The 21,185-nt window shown below is 43.9% G+C and overlaps 2 long non-coding RNA genes across 9 annotated transcripts in view; one reads left to right on the plus strand and one right to left on the minus strand.

Moving 5' to 3' along the window:
* The window catches only part of LOC108349992 (uncharacterized), a 39,365-nt gene extending 37,373 nt beyond the window's left edge, over positions 1 to 1,992 (minus strand). The window contains exon 1 of one of the 2 annotated variants that reach the window (XR_005500880.2): positions 1,745 to 1,992. This is a non-coding gene — a long non-coding RNA (uncharacterized LOC108349992). The remainder of the gene's footprint in view (positions 1 to 1,744) is intronic. The other variant, XR_001836675.3, reaches the window with a different exon arrangement.
* LOC103691527 (uncharacterized) overlaps positions 1 to 21,185 on the plus strand; it is a 621,145-nt gene that overhangs the window by 240,134 nt on the left and 359,826 nt on the right. The window lies entirely within an intron of this gene.

The raw sequence follows: 21,185 nt of genomic DNA on the forward strand, positions 1-21,185 counted from the left end.
AGGTTAGATCTCAAATCTATTCATTTTATAAGAGCTCCTTCCTCACCAACTGTATCCTCATCTGAGTCAGGGCACTGGAATCCTTGACTCCTGGTAACTTGTCTTTCTCTCCAGATAAACAGTGAACTGAAAATCAGATCCCACTAGCATCTCTTGAGTAGGTAAGACTTCATAAAACAGTAGTCCATTCTGGAAACAGGGTGAGAGTGGGAAGCCTTAGTGGGAAGCCATTTAACATATTACATGAAGAGCTTCAGGGTGCTCAGAGAAAGCATACACCCGGCATTCCTTTTCATAGTGAGTCACCAATGAGACACAAACGCTGTGAAGCTCCCTGCTCCTAGTGCTGTCACACTGGAAAGAAATAGGCTCACATGAAGAGAAAAGCTAGGTAGTGGATGGAGAGGAAGAGGAGGAGAAGGCAGTGCACACAGTTTCTCAGCTAAACCAGGGACCTCCAACAGTGTTGTGAATACAGGTTCAAAGGAGAATGCTTTTCTTGTTACTGGAAGAAACTTAGAGGCCATTTAAACGATCTGTAATGTAAAAACTAAAAGCAGCACAGAAGTTAATAAAACATCATATTCCAAACCTGGACTCATGGTGGAGGCTACATGTATGAAAATGAATAAATGTCATTAGTCAGGCGTTTGTTAAATGGTGTCCCAAGAATGGATGCTGCTGTGTACAGTCTGGGGTGGACAGTGAGAAAATCTCTCTCTCTCTCTCTCTCTCTCTCTCTCTCTCACCTTTGGCTAAGACTCAAAGCCATAAGGTTTCTCAGGCACCCAGGATAAATGCAGGGCTTCACACTTCTCAGTCTTGAAAGACTTAGTTAATTGTCATGGCAACTGGTATCCTTAGTGGATGTACATGTGTCTACCCCAAGAAAATTCTAAATTAGAAATGGAAAGGCTAGGAGAGTCAAACCCCAACATGGAAATATTTTTGTAAGAAGGATGTCTTTATGAATTTACTGTCTTACCTGTTGAGCATAACTAGGGCTAAGTCCTTTTATCTAGAAATCAAGATCGATCTATAATAGCCTTGTAATTTTGATGTAAATGTATAAAAATATTAACTTGATTTGTTAAATTGAGTAATTTAATAGATATATTGAATTAGGTTGAAAATCTTAAGATGAATCCTTACTAAAGTTTATATTGGCAACCAAAACAAATTGTATGAACATTGTATTTTTTATTTTTCAGGTTTGCTAATTAAGTCGATTGAAATACTTTAAAATGCTTAACATATAAATGTAGTTTTAAATACCTGAATGTGCTTGGGCATCTGTAAATGGGATCAGACACTACAGAAATCCCTGAGAAATAATTTGAAAACTACCAAACTTATAAATAAAATTATGAATTTTTTATGCTCAGTTTAAAAGAGGAAAACTAAAATTTTAAATTTCTAATTTTTATATCAAATACAAAGTTCGAAATAAAAAAACAAGCCTCCAGAGAAATATTTTTTCCATTACCCTCAAGGATAATAAAATACATCAACAGATATGAAACTACTAGATTAAAAATAATTCAGGACAACAATATCCGTGTTTAAAATTAAAATTTAAAACAAGCAGCAACAGGAGGACAGAGAAGCTATTTATAGTAATAAGACCCTGTGTACAAACCGCGGCATGGAAATAAGTCATAAACAAAAAGTCAAGGAGAACTAAGAAACACGTGAATTGAAGGCTTTCAACTAACAGCGAAAGCTATCTTAAAGCCTTAAATACCTCGTCATTGTCCTGCTGTGAGTCATCATGAGACAACCCAACCGAGCTTCTTGACTTCACCGGAAGTTCTGTGCTAAGCAACCGGAAATACCTTACATCACAGTGCACTCAACACTCCAGCCCTCATTCTAGCAACAGGGCACCCTGAGGGGTCTGCTACACCCCAGGGACAGAGTGGCTGATGGGACCACCCACACCCACATGCCCAGCACCAGAAAGGGTCAGACATCAGAACTGAACATGTCTCTGCTGACGTGGGTCACTTTTGCATCAACATGAATTTGAAACATTGTAATTTGGACCGCATGTATACCGGTTTCACACAACATCACCCTACACCTCAGCCAGCTTGCTGGTCACAGCCTGTAGTTGACAGCCACTTACCTTGTGACCTCACAGAACGGTCTTCAGCTTTGGCAGTTTTTATCCACCTTTGAAAAAGTTACCCCACCTCTCCAGACGTCTGTTTCCTCCTTTGTGAGGTAGAGACAATAATGCCCTGTAGCTCCCAGAGCTGTCAGAAGATCAAGTCTAATAAAGGTTGAGAAGGCTCTTACTGCAGCTCAGCCTAGAGAGGAAGAAGGCTGTTGTGTTTGCAAGGACATGATAGCAAAAAAGATGCTTCCTGCACCCTTTCCTCTCCTTTGCTTGAATGTCCACCAAAACGGCCTACCATGAGATGGGCTCAGCTAAGACACTGTGGGCACTTACTTATTTCTCCACATGTTTTGATAATGCCAAGCCTCAAGGTTCTGGGGGAATCGATGCAAAACTAATATGATGTAATTGATTAGAATACCATTTATTCCCTCCTCCTCTTCTCTCAGACTTTCTACTCATCTTACTCACATGCCATCGTCCAGATAACTGAAGAGCAGTTGAATGTCATGTTTGAATGTAGAAATGGTTTATAGCCAGATGCTGGTCCCCACTGAGTCACCCCTGTGGCATTTACTTAGCATATGAGTTATGGCTGAAGTGGGGATTGTATACGGATTGTAGCCAAACCAAAGTCAATCACATCTGGAAGCTTAGATTTGTAGGAAAAGGGGGCACAGAGAAATTCTCTGATTTGCCCCAGGTCACACGGTGTGTCATTTTCAGAGTCCTGTGCCTGTGTGCAGAACATTCCTCTCCCCAAGACCTGCCAATCCTGTTATAACCAAAACCCTGTTGGAACTCTCAAAAGATAGGTTTTGATGAAAAGTTCTTTGCTTCTCCCTGACCACCCCTAAAACCTTGTGATATTTGTTACATTGGCTATTTAATTTAAACAACAAATTGGGCAGGGTGGGGGGTGCATCTTTAGTTCTCCCCCAGTTGCTTTCGGTGCAGGTGGATTGTTCGTGAGTGGCCTCTCCCCAGCCCATCTGGTGGCTGTTTAGCTCTATTGATGTTTAGGATCCATCTCTCTGCGGAACCACATACTAGACAATGAGCAATTGAACTTGATGTTTGCCTTTTAAAAAGGTGTAATCTCCTTCTGAAGTGTGGGATGTTTCGCAGGACTTTTTTTTTTCTAATTTATCTGTCATCAACATGATGTGGGCTAGGCTCCAAGCCCGACTGCGATGTCTATCACTGTCGTTTGATGAACACCTGTTTCCACCATAGAAACGTATCTGCTGAGATGCAGAATTAAAATAATTTCAACAGCGTGGGAATAATTAGGGACCTCTTTTTTTTTTTTGAAAGGTCCACCTGTTCCAAATATCACAGTGTGTTCACGTCTGTGCAGCCGGTTCTGCTGTCTGTTTTGTGTGCTTCTGTATGAGCATATACATGGATTAGGTGTTTGTATACTTCCTAACTCTCTGGTATTCCATTAATCAAACCTATCCTCACTTTCTAGTCAGTGGTTTAAAACAGGCTTCTCTACATCCATTGAGTCAGAGGAAGAATTACTTCACAAATTCTTATGGATGAAATTTTGCAATGCCCTATTCCTTACAATGGATTGTGCCATTTGGTAAGAACAGTAATTGGGTGACTCAGAAGTTACTTATAGATGCCATTTGGTAAAGGGAAAGGTGCAGGTACTCAGATAAGGAAGGGTTCTTGGTTGAAGATGGTATATTACAACATTTCAATTAGATGTGATATATGAAATTATTTTCGTAAGTGCGTCTCTCTATTGCTTTGCACTTAAGGCTTTCTCCTGCAAGCACATTGCTGGGTCCCTCCCAAATTATAAAGGGGATGGTTGCCAACTTCAAAGTGACGTTGCTCAGGAACTGTAGTCCTCTACTTTGTGGGGTCCTCCGCGGTGTCCGTCAAGTTGTGGAACGATTTGATCCTAGCCACACTGACTTCTGTTTACATTGGATGTAACCCCATATTTATTCAAACATCCAGGAAAGCAAGGTCACAGAGGTTATTATACGAGAACATATCACAATCTGTCTTTATTTTCATAATATAGAATACAAAGTTTCTTTTTTTCCCCCTGACAGTCATGCAGAAAGGTAGCTCCCCAGCTGCCTGGCTGTCTATGCAAAGTGGCCCACAAGGCATTACACAGTAGCTTTTCAGCTGTCGGGGACACTCGGGGCAGTGGTTCTATACACAAGACTAATTACACTAATTACTCCACACCAAAGTGTGAGCTGTAAGCATGTTTTTACAATTAGGATTTAATTCCGTAAAATCCTTTATTGGGTACATTTAGAGACACAGCAGTTTCAGGCGTACCATACAATAGGGAGTGGAGTTCTCCAAATTGAATAAATGTAAATTTCAGTTTGGGCAAATAAATTAATAAATGGCAAGTGAAACCTACATTTGTGTCATGAATGCGCACTCCCATGAGGGGAACTTTCCAAGCAGGTGAATGGATGTCAGCTTTATGGTCATTAAATAACAAGCTTCTCGAGTCTCGTTGTCTAAGGTCGTATAGCACCCTTCACCTACTTCACACAACTTCTACTCCCAAGGCAGACGGCAGAAGGGCATCTCTCCCCCTGGATTCTGATCCCAGAAACCTGGAAACATGTTACTGTATGCAGCATGTACTTGGCAGATATGACTAGGTAAAGGGAATTAAGACCTAGATTATCTTAGATTGCCTTGGCAAGCTGAGTACAGCCATCAAAAGCCCTGAGAAGGAAGGAGGAGGCAGAGGCCAAGGTAGACAATGCCAGAAAGACTCAGGTGACCATCTCTGGCTTAGAAGGTGCCGAATGATGACTCAGGCAGGGAAGGGACCACCCAGGAAGGTCAGGGCACTGGATTCTGTCTGAGTTGAAGGCTCAGGGAAAGTGTGGCTTTGCCGCCCTGTGATTCCAGTTCCAGGAGGAAGAAAGCTGGCGTCCATGGCATTTCTGTTGCTTTCTGTCTTCCACATTGTTACAGCAATGTTGGGGAATCACCACAGCTTCCTGTTGGCTTCTTAGCACCTCATATTTCACATGTGTAAAGTGATAATAACATTTGCTTCCTCCTCCTGTTTTGTTTTTTTTTTTTTTTGGTTGTTGTTATGGGGTTTTTTTTGTTGTTGTTGTTGTTTTTGTTTGTTTGTTTTGGTTTTTTTTTGGTAAGAAATAAGATGGTGTCTAATATAGGTGACTGCTTTAAAATGATCAAAATTATAAAATATATGTATATATTTCTGTAAAATCAGCAGAACTATTTCTCCATAACCAAGGGCTGGGTGGATATAAGACTCTAGCATTTAAGTCTTCCACCAAAACAGTTATTAGTTAATAACTAATAACTGAAGAGAGTGCTATGTGTCCAGCTTCACTAAAAGCATCTGTTAGGATGTCTTCATCAGCCAGGCGATACATTCCAGCACATGATCTGGACAAGATAAAAACACATCGACATAATGAATATCTTACTAGATAGGAAGAACTTCCAGAGAGCTGGAGAAAGCAGAAATATTAGAACTCACTGGAGAAAAAAACTAGGTTACTTAATGCAAAGGGAACCTTAAATACTGTTTTTTAAAGGTGTATATGAAGGGGTTGTTCAGAGGCATTAAGCACTAAATAATTTTAATTAGGAAAAAACGAAGAGTGATTGAAGTATGTAACAGTTAGAAGATAAGTTAATATGACTCATGACAGGATTAAATACAATAACTGAAAATGTTTGACAAGCAACCATGGTGGAAACCATGCAAGAACTGGGCACAGGGGTATGCTATGGGAACCTTACATGGCAATGCAGAAATGCTAACAAGGGTCCAGGGGAATAACCAGGAAGCATGTTATAAACAAAAGCGTGCACTGGTGACAGAGTGTTACCTTTTGCTATTCTCTCTTTGCTTAATGTTCTAAAGTGGACATCATTCCACTTTTATAATTTTCTTCAAGTAGCACAAATAAGGGCTCACACCAGTAATATTTTCATAACTGTCAAGTTTATTCAATGTTGCCATTTCTTGATTGACAGCTGCTTTCTGCTCTGACTGTCATGGCTGTGCTGGTAAGTTTTTATTGTCAACTTGACACAACTTGATAAGAGGGGGAACCTCATTGAAGCTTTGTCCATGCCAGATTGGCCTGTGGATATGTCTATGAGAAACTGATGATTAATGGGGGGGGGGAGCTCAGCCTACTGTGGAAGGCCTTATTTCTAGGCAGGGGAGCCTGGTTGTGCAAGAAAAGCTAATGAACAAGCCAAAGAGCAAGCCAGTAAGCAGTACCCATCCATGATTTTGGCTCCAGAGTCTGTTGAGTCCCTGCCATGAATTTCCTCAATGACAAGACTGTGACCTGGAAGTGTGAGCTGAAACAAACCCTTTCCTCTCTTTTTGCTTTTGGTCTTGTTGTTTGCCATAGCAACAGGAAGAAAACTAGAACAATAGACTAGCTGCTTTATCCTTGGTACTTACTCCCTGGGAAGCACAAGAAACACAAGTGTCTAAAGTCTAGTAATGGCTTTTGCCAATTTATAAACTAGAAGGTATAAAACAGAAATAAACATTATACCCAGGCCTGACTTATGCTGTCAAGAATATGGAAGAGAGGGAAGGTGAGAGGCCTCATAGAAGAGGTAAGACATAGGCAGAAGGACCGGAGGGACACAAGGACTTGAGGGCAGAGAGGTCATGGATATGGGCTTACAAGGGCACAGGGGTATGTTAAGAGAGTGAACATTTCCTGGGGGCGTTGAGTAGAAGTTGGAAGTGAAATCATAGACAGTTGGAATAAAGGGAGAACAGAAAGCCAGAAGGAAACTTGAAGGTCTGCTTGTGCAGTGCCTAGGGGACTGGGCAGATGAGTCTGGTTTGTTTTGACATAAGCAATTAGACACCCATTTTACAAGAGTGACTCCAGGTCAAGATGGAGTGTTTACCTTCACACTGAAGTTTTATTGTGTTGACATAGTCACAGAACAGGTGTCCTCTGCGGCTGCTATTTATTGTATTGGGGTTTAGGGACTGTTTTAACTATCCTGATCTTTGGCCCAGTCAGATCCCTAAGGTAAAATTCAAACTCTTCATTCTGAGTTAAATTCGGGACTTGAGACAGTGCTCTGGTGTGCAACCTATCTGTCTTTCTCTAGCCTCTTCAGCTCATATTAGTTATACATGCTGTCTCCTCTACAATTATGCTCTCTCTTGGGATAAGAGCTCATTCTTTCAGTCTCTTATATGTGGAGGAAGGAGGATGTCCAGGAAGGTAGTTCTGTTACTGTTGTTCTTTGCTTTTTTTTTTTTTTGACATCATGTATCGAACCCCACAGCCTCAATGCAAAGATCAAGAGCTTTGGCACTGACCTATATGCTCAGTCCTCTTATTTATCCTTTATTTTGAACCATGGGCTCTTTATAATGTTCTAGATGGCTTTGAACTTATGCCGCAGGCAAGCTTTTAGCTTAGGGCATTCCTACTGCAGCCTCCTACATGCCTGGTATGTTGGGCATGTGCTAAGCCATAAATTCCTTAAAGTAATTGTTTGAAAGTCTACCCATTGGTGTCAGCTCATGTATTGCCAGTGCCTGCTCATTTCTGTTGAGATTTTTGTAACTTTAAGACGCCATTGCCTGAGGTATTTAAAAGGACCATGACAGACAGCATGCTGGATCCTCCACTGGTGTCTATCGTTTTCCCCTTTTCTGCTACACTCTCAGGCTGAATGTACAACTCTTAAGCATAAGAAGGCTCACAATTTAATTCTTCCTAAGCTACAGATATACGTGTCTGGACTCAGAAGAAAGCAAGCCTCATCTGAAGCACTTTCTCTCCCTGTAGGTTGTAGTCTTCTCTGTCTCTGTGGCTCTCTGATCTCTCAGCAGTTCGCGCCCCCTTCTCTTGGGCTCTCTCTAGCTGCTTGTCATTAGTGTTGCTCTCTGGATTCTCTCCAAATTGGCAATCTTTTTTATATAGAAAGAGCCAAAAATTGCATGCAGTTCTTGAAGCAGAGCTTTAGGAGTGTGGTGAAAAATGAGGTAATTACTCCCCACGTGAGCTGTCATGACACCCAAATAGACTCATAGGCGTTGGCTACCCCCACCCCTTTTCCTCATAAAAGGTGGTATTCACTGAGATGTGACCATATATTTCACTGAGGAAAATTTAACAAGGAAACATTTTGCTAAGTAACAAATCAGGAGATGCCAAAATATAAACAATCAAACAAAACAAAACAAAAATGAAAAACTACGACTCTTTCTTTTGGCAAATGTTAACACTTGGTAGAAATTTCACGCCCCAATTTGGTATTTTGAGTTTGATCAAGAGTTGGTAGTAGGGATGCTTTCAAGGTCCAGAGTGGATGGGCTTGGGAAGGCACTGCATTCATTCTACAGCTGAGAAGACGGCATCAGACATTTCACAGATTACTGTGCACGGAACCGGAAGTGGAACTGTACCCACCCTGTTTACCCCTGCAGGCAGGAGATGGTCACTGAGCACCGGCATGCACGCATGGTGCTCCAGCTTCTTTCGACTTTATCACTTCAGGGCCTTTGCACTGTGCCAGGAGGGTATTCTGACACTCTTATGTAAGAAGGGCCATTACTGGTCACCAAATGACCAGCCTTTCCCATCAGAGCTGGACGTTACTTCACAATGCAAAGCGGCCCAGAGTCCTGACCAGGGGCCAAAACAGTTCCCCATTGCTTTGTTATTGCTTCTTCTCAACGCACATGGAATGAAAGGACTACGTTCGTCTACTTAGTGCAGATTCCACCCCTACCCTCCCTACCTCTCTGTGAGATGTACAGAGGCTTAGTGTGCAACCCTGTGAGATGTACAGAGGCTTAGTGTGCAAGAGAATGGGAGCGTTCAGTATTGAGAGTGTGACTCTAAACTAGACACAAGTCAACAATTTATAAAATAATGGTACTCAAAATACAGAGTTCATTTCGATAATATCTGAAATGGACATCCAAGGAATACGAGTCAATGTGGCAAAATGCTTATTACAATAAATCTGATGGACTCAATGTCAGGTCTTTCAGATTGAACCTCAAAATATAATCGAACTACTGACTGTTTATAAAACATACACCTAACAGGGAACAGTACGGAAAGAGTAAACGTAATGGGACAGAAAATCAAAATATACAAAATGTAAAGCTGTACACAGTAGGTTTCATATACCACGGAGACTTTGATGAGACAGAACCGCAGAAGCGGCGAGCATTGTGAACGACAGCCTGGATAAAACACATGGGGGCTGCAGCCTTCAGAGCTCGTATTGAAGGAAACTATCAGGCTGGGGGTGTATCTTCAGTCGATAGAGCAGGTGACAAGCTTGTCTGAGGGCCAAAGCTTGCATCTTCAGAACTCATATAAAAAACTGGCCTGGCATGGCAGCCTGCGTATCGTCCAAGGGCCTGCTCAGTGGAAGCCAGAAGGAGCTGGCTGGAGAGAAAGCCTGTCTTGGGTAGTAACACAAGCCGATTGATGAGGCTTCTCAACTACCCAGCGTCAAAACACACACACACACACACACACACACACACACACACACACACACACACGCACGCACGCACGCACGCACGCATGCACGCACGCACGCACGCACGCACACGCACACACACACGCACACACACTCACATGCACACACACACACGCATGTGAACACAAACATTCTCATACATACACATGACAAAAGAAACCTATGAAAGTCCCTCATATCCAAGGTTATAAGAAACTTAAAGCTAAAAAGGCATCATGGTTATTCTTTGACAATGGCGCAATGAAGCTAGAAGTTTAAAAATATAATAAATCACATGATAAAGCATTGTTGAAAAATGATTATCAGAGACTAAAAGCCTAGGTCATTATTAAATCAATGTGCACCAAAATGTATAGGCTATAATCATTAGGTTACCCAGGAAATTCATAAATCTAAGTAATGTTATTTTTAAGGATGGAAGAAGTAATAAATAAACATTTGCATGAAGAATTTTATTTTTATTCAAAACGTTGTTATTGTACATGTTTATTGGGTGCACTGTGGTAATTTGATATGTGTATTCACTGTGTGAATCCAATCGGGGTAATTAGCATTTCCATCTCATTAAATGGCTAAAAACATCCAAACAAGCATGAAATAGACAAAGATATTAATGAACAACAAGCAGGAACTATTGAAATAAAAAGCAGAAAATGATGGTATTTAAATCTTGGAGTCTGTCTTTTCAATAGGCCAATAAATTAAACAAACTTTAGTTTGCGTGGATTGGGAAAAAATAAATGATAAATCGTGAGCAGATATAACGTTGGTAAAAGAGATGATAATTGTAAGAAATATTTTATGAATTAAAATTATATGGTATATAATTCTATATTAATAAAAAGTAAAACTTCAATGAAGGCACTATTTTCAGGGAATGGGTAAGTTATGTGGACTGCTGGAAAAGGGAGTAAATGTTTGGCTGATGGTTGGAATTTCTAGGCTTCTGAGTAGGAGTTTGGCATAAGGTCATCCTTCCAATAACTTTTTCACTTTATTTCTTGTTTGTAAAAATGTATTTATTATTACTGTGTGCACGGATGGCGTGAGTGTAGAAGTCAGAGGACATCTCTGTGAGGCAGTCTCTCTCCTTCCACCTTTGCCTGGATGCCGGGCCCTGAACTCAGGTATCAGGCTGTCAGAGGGAGCGCTCTACCCACTAGCCAGCCTTATGTCGTTTATTCTCCCCAAAGTCTCAGCCATAATGTAAAAGACTTCTTCTAGATAATATATATATCGTTTAATCTGTTTCTCTCATTGCAAATGTGATGAAGGTTTTAGAGTTTGCTTGTTGGCCATTTCGTATGGCCACTTTCCTCTCTGTTCCTGGTTCATCTTCTGAAGAACGTGGCTATGTATGAGTAATCACTTGCCTTCGTGTCCGCATTTGTCTTAGTTTGAAACATCCTTGAATTGTTTCATTGTGCCTTTACTTCCATAAAATCTGTAATGCTATCCCATAAAGCATGCAAACCTCTCCCTTTAACTCCCCACCACTGGTGTCCTCATTAACAGCGTCTTTGAACACCACGGGGTTACGTAACAATGTGCCTGCGTTTTCCAGTACCGGACTCCTTTCCCACTCCACATCTGGAGTTTGCTTTTGTGTATGGTGTGAGGTAGGGATTGGACTTTAGGTTTCCTTCTTCCTTCACACTGCCACCTCCAGTACCATTGACAGAGCACTTGGCTTATTCAATTATTTATGGCGCCCCATCTGCACCCTACATCTTAAATGTATTCAAGTGTTCTTGAGCCCCATGGAGCTATGTGATAACACGCGCTCTCAATTATTATTGCTAAGCGATAATATTAGTTTAATAAAGTAAAACCATCTACTGCACTTAAAGATTGTTTCACTGCCTACTATTTAATTATTAGTATAGAAAAATCCACAACAAATTTAAAGGGATGTTACTAATTTTCAGAATAATTTGGAGATGATGTTCTAAATCATATAACCTTTTATCACTAGTTCAGTCGTTTTTATTCTACTAGTATAATTTTGTAGAAAATAAACCAACCATGTGAGCTAAAAAGGACAAATTAAATTATGTATTTTTTAAAAAACCCTTCCTTATGAGCAATGGTGGCATGTGACTTTAGTCCCAGCCCTCAGGAGGCAGAGGCAGGCAGATTCCTGAGTCTGGGGCCAGCCTGATCTACAGAGTGAGTTCTAGGACAGCCAGGGCTACACAGAAAAAGTGTCTCAAGAAAAAAAACCAATAATAGTAACAGCAGCAGCAGCAGCAGCAGCAGCAGCAGCAGCAGCAGCAGCAGCAGTAGTAGTAGTAGTAGTAGTAGTAATAGTAGTAATGCCTTTCTTTGTTTTTACTTATTCCTTTTCCCATTTTTAAAATATAGTATTTAACAAGGCAGAAATATAACTATCACTATCTGGCAAAAGAAAATACATACATCTTACAGAAAGATAAAAATTCCCTTTAACATGGATCACCCAAATCAGTCTTGACCATGAGGCATCACATGAACACTGTAATTCAGTGAACATCTTGTGGTAGGCTGTTCGAGTCCACATGTCGAGGTGGAGTAGAGGTGCGCACATATTGGGGTAGGCTGGTTGATCCACATGTGGTGGGGGAATAGAAGCAGGAAGGTGAGAAATTGTAAAATGTTCTGATGATGAAAATCAAATCAAGTGTAGAGTCTAGAAATTTTGAAATAATTAATGAAAAGCACTTCCACCCAGTGGACAGCTCTCTCGGGCTCTCAACAGGGTTTGGATGAGTTCTCTGAGCCTGTTGCCAGTTCCCCTTGAACATTCTCTGTAAGCCTTTGGTCATTGGTAGTCTCTGATAAACCAGAGAGACCTCTCTATGCCAGGATTCTATTTCCATAGAAACCATGGTGTTCTCTGAACAGAGTACTTCTTCAGTAGTGGGCCAAGGCAGTGCCTGGATAGAGATGCAGCCAAGGTTTTGGAGTCTATGGACAGTCTGAAGAAGTCCTTCCCTTCACAGTATTTCTCAGGTGTAGACTCCATCCTCTTTGAGAGCAACAATGGTTACAAAGACCTGTAATATTATCTCCTGTGCCAACGGAGTAGATGAAGGGACTGCCCATTTACATAGCTGTGAAACTGGATTAAACCGAGTTTTGGTTGTCTGTCTCATGGGAGCCCACTATGTCACCCATCTTGCCCCCTCCCCTAAGCATGCCTGCATTTAGACAATCTTCAGCAGATGAGCAACACTCACTCTTGATATGAAGGCATTAGAGGGAAAAGATGCTTTGCCTATGGTTTCAGTAAGTAAACTTCTAACTTTAAAGCCTTTGTCTTATTTTTAATTCCTGTACAAGCCCTAGCATCTTGGCTAGAGAAAAGCACCTCCTCAGGGCATCTCAAGGTGGAAGCAGGGCCATTGTGTTACTAGCCACCATCAGGGAGGCTACAGCTTTGCAACTCACATTTCCAGTAGCACGGAGCCCCGGACTGATACCAGTTTTCTGCTCTCGAATCCAAGGTGTTAGAGGGGCAGTTATTGTAGACTGACACCAAGTCTGCTCTCATGTAACACACAGACTCTGCTTTACTTGATCCATGTCACTATGGTTGGGGTGAGGTGTAGTAAATTATCCATACCTCTTTGCTCTCGTGCCCAGAGATTTGACATCATAAGCATAGTCTGGTATTGGGGTCTTAATCCCCCCAGTTGACTAATGTATAGTTGAAGTAAATAACTACTGCCCCGGGGAGAGAAGCAGGCATTGAGAAGATTTCTGGATGTAGAAATGGCAGAACATCCATGAGTCTAGGATGACATGAGTGGGCCTGGGGTTTAGAGGCACATGTTGGGCTTGCCTGGTGAGGAGACTCCAGAAAAGACTGCTTCGGGGTATCTGACAGCTCTGGAGGAAATAAAGAGCCTGGATCAAGCCGCCGAGAAGCAAAACATAGGCTGTAGATTTGTGTGCATCTAATACTGCTCACTGTGAGGAACAACCAGGAGGAGCGGAGTGCCCACTGAGCTTCTGGAGTGGAAGGCAGGAGAAGGATGGGAGAAAACTGGTCCCCCTTGGACCTCCCATGAGGCAGAAGCAGTGCACAATGATAACATGTGCAGAGCAACTCCTATCCCACAATGCTGGAGCTGTGTAGCAGGTAGCACAACGCACTGCTCGCTTGTTTGTGGTGACAGTATAAACAGACATACCGAGAATCTAGTCACGGAGAAGTCAAGCACATATAATTATGTGCAGTGCGTAATGTTTGATAATGATAAGGATTGATAAATGACTGTGTTCCCAGTTCATGTACATACTATACTGTATTTTTATCATTATTTCAGAACGTAGTCTTCCTACTTGTGAAGGAAAAGTTGAATGAAAAAAACAGCCTGCGTTAGGCAGAGCAGCCTTGTACCTCTCATGGCCTCCATGTATCAAGAGACCTGTTAAGTGCTTGACCCATCCCTGTCAGCTTATGCAGATGGACTCTGTGATTTGGGTGCAGGGGTCTGGGGTTCCAATTTTGCCTCTCTGCCCTTAGGAGCTGTATTCATCTGGCTGTATTAGAATGCATTTCTGTATGACTTTAGACAAGTCATTTAACTGGTCCATGTATGTATCCAATGGCGTCTCCTAGCTGATGGTGTCTTGGTATCGGGTGGTGTCTCCTAGCTGATGGTATCTCCATATCCAATGGTGTCTCACATCTGATGGTATGCTCTACCTTTCTAAACATGACAAGCATTCAGAGCACTCGAACATGAGTGTGAGCAGTAGTTCAGTTCAGGGAAGGGGAGATGGGTGGATTACCGAGGCAGGGGAGATGGGTGGATTACCGAGGCAGGGGAGATGGGTGGATTACCGAGGCAGGGGAGATGGGTGGATTACCGAGGCAGGGGAGATGGGTGGATTACCGAGGCAGGGGAGATGGGTGGATTACCGAGGCAGGGGAGATGGGTGGATTACCGAGGCAGGGGAGATGGGTGGATTACCGAGGCAGGGGAGATGGGTGGATTACCGAGGCAGGGGAGATGGGTGGATTACCGAGCTCTCAAGTACATGCTTCCATGTGTGCAGTTTTTAATGTGAGTCTGGGGGACTGACCTCAGGTCTTTGTGATTCCAGAGCAAGCACTTTAATAACTGAGCCATCTCCCCAGCCTCCCAGAAATCAGAAAATTCTAATGTTATTATGGGGTTGATGAAACTGTGTGGCATATTCCCTTGACAGAGTGAACCATCTGTCCTCTCTGGGAGTCACAGAAGTGCTCTATTTTCTAGATCGAGTTCCTACAGGTCTGCAAGCTGAGTGTTGAGGGACATTCAGTATGACTTTTCTGTATGTTTGAGTTAAGTCACCATGCATTTGTCCAAAGCTGGGCTTACTACACTTTAAAGGGACAGCAATGGTGACTCCAGAGAAAGCTCATATCAGACTCAAAGTCAGTGAGTGGTGACCATCTTTAGGCCCTGTCCTCTCCAAGTGTCTTCCCATTTGCTCAGGCAGTAGATATGTATGGAGCACATACTGTGTGCTGAGAACAGGAGTGATGGGGGAGATCTGTAATAGTAGAGGGGACCCACAAGTCCCTCCCTCCTTGTAGCCACAGCCTGATATGCAGAGAAAGCAAGCGTGTGCACAGATAAGCTCCCTCTCTGTGTGAGTATTGATAAAAGATATGAAGGGGAGAGATTGATCCTGTCTGGGAGAGTGGTAAGAGGACCCCACTGACATGGAGAAGTCACAGGGGTCTCTCTGAAGACACTCTCCAGAGCTGAGGGATTGGGGATGAGGAGAAAGTATCTGGAGAGTGGAGGATGTCTACAGACAGCAGCTGGGCCCCTCACTTTGTTCCTGTTTCTGTGAAGGTAGCTTTACACTGCTGCCTTCCTGGCCTCTTGCCTGTGTACATCCCGAACATTCTGGTCCAGAACTTTACTTCCTCTCCGTCCACACACCTGGACTTTGCCCCTCTCCTTTCCACTGTATTCCACAATGATCTCCTCTCTCCCAACTATAAACTGAAAACGTCGCTTGTCTGTGCTTTTGGGCCTGAGCTGGTAGGATTGGGACTAATAGAAGATACCCTGAGACTCTTGGATCATGTCAAATGCCTGAGCCTGGCTCACCCTTCCATCGCCCAAGGCAGGTTTTAGACCACAACCCTTGTTCACAGTGAAGGCCAGGAATACCCTGGTCGGCCTGCTCATTTCTCCTCCACAACTCCAGAAGAGTTCATGGTGACTCTCCGGACACCACCTACTCATGACAGTCCATGTCTCCTCTGCTGGTTGGCAGGTAGGGGCTGCTCAAAGAATCTATGGTTCCTTCGAGGTAAACAGTCTGCTGCAGTCTGCTGTCCCTCACGCTTTATTCTTGAAATACACTGAGCGGTTGCAAAGCCTTAGCCTGTTTACTGTATGTGATTCTTATATTGTTTTACTCCACTGTCAACTCTTGGGATGGGTTTTTTTCTTCTGACATAATTTCATTTCTTTATCCTTGTATATTCCCCTCTAAAACACCTCTGTAGTTTGGCTGTGAAATGCCCCTGCAGAGTCATGTGTTTATGTGCCTCCTTCCGAGGTAGTGGGGGTGGGGCTCGGGGAGTTTGGAAAGCTGTAGAACCTTTGGGTTGAGCACCATCATGGGAGCACCCTCAACTGAGGAGTAAGTCAAGAGGGCAGATTCTGAAGTTGAAGCCCAGCCCTACTTCTTCCTCACTGCTCTCTTGCTTGCTGCTTATGTGCGGGATGTAATCAACCACCATGTTCCTACTTCCTGCACTGCCTTCCCTCAGCTTTCTCCTTGTCAGGCATTTGTCACAGCAGTGTGAAAGGCAGCCAAAGCATTCTTCATGGAAAGTACTTGGAAGGGTGATAGGACTGTGACAGGATATGTGGGGCAGGACTTTGAGAGGCATCAACATTATGCGATCACGTGTCAAATGAGAGGTGGTGGAGAGCGTGCCATATCTCAGGAGGACCCAAGCATGCTCTGAACTCCAAGATCCTTACAGTGGGCCAGCAGTGTGCCTCAGTGGGTAAACACATCTGCCACGGACTCTGATGACACGGGTGCAGTCCCCAGACTCACATGGTAGAAGGACAGAACTGGCTCCCACTAGTTGTCCTCTGACCTCTGTGTGCATTTACCATGGCACATATGCACAAGCACACGCATGAGCACATGTGTGTGCATGCACACACCAACAATAAATAAATACATTTTTTAAAAAGCCTGAAGGCTTGGAGATCTATATGGAAGATCCAGAGGTGATGGACGACTCCAAGGGAACAGCATCTTCCAGACACAGCAGGACTGATACACGTGTGAACTCAGAGACGGTGGCAGCATGCGCAGGGCCTGCACGGGTACAAACCAGATACAGTCCCAGAACTGAGAGGGAAAGTGAACATGGGTTCCCACCTTAAACTAAGAAGCTGTCTGTAGTTGATAGCCTTCAGTGAAAGAGAAATCAATGGAGTTTCACTGTGTACATCAACCATACTCCAAGTCAGGCCTAGGAGTAGTTGGCCAACGCAAAACGTGCTCCAAGGGTTTTGGGTAGATTTGGTTTGTGTTTGTTTGTTTGTTTGTTTTGGCACTTCTTCTCTCTTAATGGCATTTTTGTTTTGGTTTTCATTTTTGTGAATTTTTTTAACTTTTTATTGATTCTTTGTGATTTCACATCATGCACCCCAATCCTACTCATCTCCCTTCCTCTATATCCACCCTCTGCCCTGGCAACCTCCCCACAAAAGAAAACAAAAGATAAAAATTATCAACAGTACAAATAAATTAAAAAATATGTTTGCCCTGGAAGCTGTGGGGTGTCACAGTGTATCACACAGTATATCCTTTTGCTCAAATAGCTTTACTTGCAAATGTTCACTGCAATCAGTCATTGGTGTGGTTTGAGGCCTCTGGCTTCTGCTACAATATCCATACCGGATCCTCACTGGGACGCCCCTCAGATACTCTGTTGTTACCCTGCCTGTGTCATGGAGAGCCTGTAGGTTTGGATCTGCAGGATCGGCCCCTTCATATGCTCCAGTAGTTCATAGATGGGGTGGATATTGGGGTGGCCAACTCAGAGAGAGCCCTGGATCAAGACCTGGGTAGAAACTGAATTGGTCAACCCACCAGCTCTCCTGCTTGTGACAGCTGGCAAGGGGCAGGACTGTCTCTCCTGAGCTCTTGACGTCAGGACAGCACACCTATGCCCACACCACAAGGGCCAGCTCTAGTGTGCTGCCCAGAAGTGCAAAGCCCATTTTCCCAACTGCTGTAGCTAGTGAGGGGCAGGGTCAACTCCTTCATTCTCACACCTCTGTGGTGTGAGCTCTCCAAAGCACAAGGTGACTCCAGGAGGCAGCCCAAACCAAGGGCATCTGCATGGCCTTTGGTGCTAACATAGGCCATGAACATCAACACAGACCCCTATGTTCAGGGCCATGGACCCAGACATGGCCGTCTGTGGCACCATGGCCTCAGGTGGCAGCACAGCCTGCTCACAGCAAGCCAATCCTCACCACCCTCTCCTCTTCAGTTCCTCCTCTCCTCATAGGGCACACATCGTTCTTCTCTTTCCCTACTCTCTACCACATAATTGCCCATGTAGTGTCACCCACATCATAGTGGTGGATATGCTTCTAGGTGTCTTCAGCATGGTGGCTCTCTCTCTCTCTCTCTCTCTCTCTCTCTCTCTCTCCTCTCTCTCTCTCTCCCCCTCCCTCCCTCCCTCTTCCTCCCTCCCTCTCAGAGAGGGAGGAAAAACTAAAGTTTGATGGGTGGTCGTATGAGGAGGTAGGAAAGATCTGAGAAGTCAGAGATGAGAAATACACAATTGGAATATATTATATGGAAAAAGTTTAAATAAAAAAGAAGAGCTTGATCACATTTCTGCAGCAAACTTAGCCAGGTTTTTCAGAACACGTATTTATTGAGTCTCTAGTGCCAAGTTTCATGCTTATATCATCTCTCTAATCCTCACTAATAACTTAGGACGAGGATCCACCCCACTTCCCCACATGTACTATAGTCAAAGTAGAAGGAAGCGGGGTGTGCAGAGGCAGGGACAAGGAAGGGATGGATGTTCTAGTCCTATAGGACACCGGGCACCTTCATTAGTAACACCTCACTTCAGATTCCTGACAGCTACACAAAATGGACACCCTCCCTGTTTGTTCTAAATGAGGACATGGAAATTTGAAGATGCCCAGTGTACCTGCTTCAGGTGATTCAGTTTGGGAAGGGTGACATCTAGGTCTACTTCACTGACACCTCCACCCCCAAGCACTGTGCACCCCTCAGCAAAGCCTCCTCACTTTCGCAGAGATGCACACTTCCTGGTCATCAGATCTACAGTTTATGGTTTGTGTGTTCTGGCTTCTACCAGTCATCCTGGCTGCTGTCAGCACTGGCTGCTGCCTTATTCTTCAGAAGTATGGACGTGGACTTTTGTCATTTGGGAGCTAGAACAAGGAGGACACTGTGTCAGTGCTGTGTGGCCCACGGCCCAGCTCGGGCCATGTGCATGTACCGTAACTGTGGGTAGCATCCAGTAAGACTGCTCAGCACACAGGTGCATTTCTGCTTATCCGCTCCTGCTGGCTCCTACCTCCTTTAACCTGGGCGTGATTATGGCCCCTTTCCCTTCTATTGTGAGCCACTGGGAAGACAGGGCTCATCTCAGTGGCTCCTTTGACAGATCCAAAAGGCAATTTACAAAAGAATAAAAAATCGAGGTAGCATTTTCATCTCATGCCTCCTTGGGAGACACTGCTGCTGTGAAGCTTTAGCCCAGCCTGGCCCTCTGGCCTTCTCACGTGCTCTCTGATTTTCTCCAAGGGACTGAGATGAGATCTTGATGAGTTCCCCAGCTGCCCTGCTCAGAGTGGTTTCACGGGTCATGGCTGAGCTAATCCGGGGAGAGCAGATCAAAAGAAAGAGAAGTATGTCTAGAGTGAGTTTGTGATTTAGAAGTTTGAACAGTGTGTGTGTGTGTGTGTGTGTGTGTGTGTGCAATTATGGAAGTTATTTGGATATCTGCTCTGAGTATTCTGCCACTGTATTTCTTGTGTGGGTCCTATGAGTGCATGTGGAGGAAGTAGCATTGAGAGCAGTTGCTGTGGTAGCCCTGAGGAATGGCACTGTGCTCTGGGTAGAATCAAATTCTGGCTGAGATTTGAGTGGGAGCAGGTAAAAAGAAAAGCTGGCAAGAACGCACAGCAAATCATGTGTATTTATAGGATAGTAGACCCAAAACAGGTTAGGAAACAAAGAGGACCAACAGGAGGAAGAGGGAGAAGAGGAGGCAGATGGAGGATGTGGGCAACTTCCGGGACACACTTGTTTGGAAACACACGTTTTATACAGTACTGTGTATAACAAACACGCACAAGCCTTTAAGAACAGCATGGCTGTTGATGTAACGTATCGGTGGGGAGAGAAACACGCCAAAGGGGAGGGGCAGTGACCTAGAAAGGGGAGAAGGGAGGTAACACACACATGCACACACAAATACATGCATGTACACATAGGGGGTGAGATGGGACAGAGAGACATAAACAAGACATACTAACAGACACAGTGAGAGGCAGAGATAGAGGCAGAAGCAGGGCAGAGTGTGTTGAAGGAGATCACGTGATGTGAACTTTCCTGCCAACCCTAAAAGGTTCTAAAGTCAGCTCCTTCCTTTGTTCTGGGGCTTGCTCAGGAGCCTCCTTGGGGGAGCTTGCTGGCGGGGGGCGGGGGGGTGAAAATGGCAATCTATAAAAATGCTTCTCTTGGCCTCCACCTTATTCCTCCAGGCTTTCATGGGAAGCTTCTCTTTCACCTTAATGCCCTCCCTCCCAGCTCAAGGCCCAATCATGGCTGTGAGGTCCTTACATTCTAATAAGCTTTGTACCTGGTGGCTGTGGTAGATTGTGCTGGCCTCTTTCCCAGACCAGCCACGCTGCTCTATTCCTTTTGACATATATCACAAAGATCCTGGCTACTGCCTCTCCAAGGTGTTGCTTGAGACACTTTGTTGTATTATGTCATTGAGAATTATCTTTAATTTGAAACCTTCTAGGTTTGAATTTGTATATTTCTCTCTCTCTCTCTCTCTCTCTCTCTCTCTCTCTCTCTCTCTCTCTGTGTGTGTGTGTGTGTGTGTGTGTGTGTTTGTGTGTGTGGTGGTGGTGGTAGTGATGGTGGTATGCATGTGTATATTTACATATGTATGTGCCTGCGCATGTGGAAGCCAGAGGTTACTGTTCCATGTCTTCCTCTATCCATCTTTACCTTGTTTGCTGAGAAAGGGCCTCTCAGCAGACCTGTCATTCGCTGATTATGCTACGCTGTCTGGCCATCAGCCCCAGAGGGCCTGATAGTTCTCTTCAGTGCTGGGATTACAAGTGTCCTGCCACACCCAGCTTTTCACATGGGTTCTGAGGCTCACATTCATGCCCTCACACATGCACAATAAGGGCCTGTGCTAACTGACCCATCTCCCCAGACTGAAAGTGTTCCCAGTCTCCGTGCTTGAGCCACACGCTTGGTAACCTAG

Source organism: Rattus norvegicus, chromosome 2 (genome assembly GCF_036323735.1).
Source record: "Rattus norvegicus strain BN/NHsdMcwi chromosome 2, GRCr8, whole genome shotgun sequence".
NCBI lineage: Eukaryota > Metazoa > Chordata > Mammalia > Rodentia > Muridae > Rattus > Rattus norvegicus.